Raw genomic sequence first — 1,346 nt, 5'->3', positions numbered from 1 at the left:
CGCGCCTCATATTTCGATGTGCACGTAATTTTTTGAAAGCCAAGTTTTTCCCGCTGGCGCGAAGAATAAAAATTCCACCAATAAGAGAAGAGTATTTCGAATCTTGAGTATTATTGGATGAAATTTATTCTGATACTCAAAAATCTTCGGTGGGCGTTGCATTCCGTCCGTCCCAGTACCAAGAGTGGATTGGAACCGGGGCATCGAACAAGCCAACCTGCGTCAAAGTCTCGTCGATATCGTCCAGTGTACCCCGAGCCTTCCGATTGGCATTTCTCTGCACAACCTTCGTCGAGGCGGCACGTTTTTCCGCGTCATCGAGTCCAAGGAGAGGCGCTTCAACCTCCGCGAGTTGATGGCTTGGTGCCGTTGGGCGGATGCTAAGACATGCTGTGAGTACCTCATCACTCAAAGTATCAGCAACGAGGTCGACCCAAGGAATCTGCTTCGTACCGGAAGCGATGCCAACAACATACAACGTCAGACTGGCAGTGTTGCAGTGCCGGTCGGTTTGGGGTTCTCTGTTGACGAGCTTGGCCAAGCGCTGGCCAAGAACTTGCAAGGCCAAGGTGCACTCGGCAGCCTTGGGACAACGACGACTATGCGACAGAGCTCGTTGGATCAGTTTGTGGCTCAGAAGTCAGTACCTACGGCGCGGTCGGCACTGAAGGCATGGCAGCAATGGTTCGTCGCAGACCCCGCCATTGGCCTTGTGTGTGCTCTCAAGGACTACACAAAGGAAATGATTCGCATGGACAGGAAGAAGTACTCTGAACGTCTCACACTGGGAACGGCGTTTAGCAAGTACCAAACTTACCAACAGTTCGAAGCCTCATATCAAGGGTTCACAAGTTCCTACGCAAAGGCACTTAATGAGGTTAGACGTAGGAAGCGGTTGAATATTATGTAAATAGACTTTGAATTTGAAGTCATACATTTAGAATTGTGGCTTTGGCGGGAATTGAACTCGAGGCCAATTGCAATGACGGTACCATTATTTTGTGAGGGTTCATGCCCAATAGGGAAACCTGGCGGAACAATGTAAGTAGAGGGGGTATCCCCTCTACTTCTTGGATCACAATCCAAATTTCCATTTCACTTTATCGTATCAGGCAATCAGATTATTGTCGGACGGATTTGTCGTATCTGCCATATTATCCATACATAAAATACACACCCGACAAGTACCCGACAATTTCAGGAGAACCATTGGCTGCCCGACACAAGAATCGTGACTTGATTCGTCAACGGCTTTTGACGCCTAATCATTGGACGAGGATCTTGTCGTGGGAGCAACATTGAATTAACATTTGACATGTACGCGATGGTATTGGGCAGTTAAATAT

This window comes from Aphanomyces astaci (assembly GCF_000520075.1).
Source record: "Aphanomyces astaci strain APO3 unplaced genomic scaffold supercont1.34, whole genome shotgun sequence".
NCBI classification, from domain to species: Eukaryota; Oomycota; class Saprolegniomycetes; order Saprolegniales; family Verrucalvaceae; genus Aphanomyces; species Aphanomyces astaci.
This window is presented reverse-complemented; position numbering follows the sequence as displayed.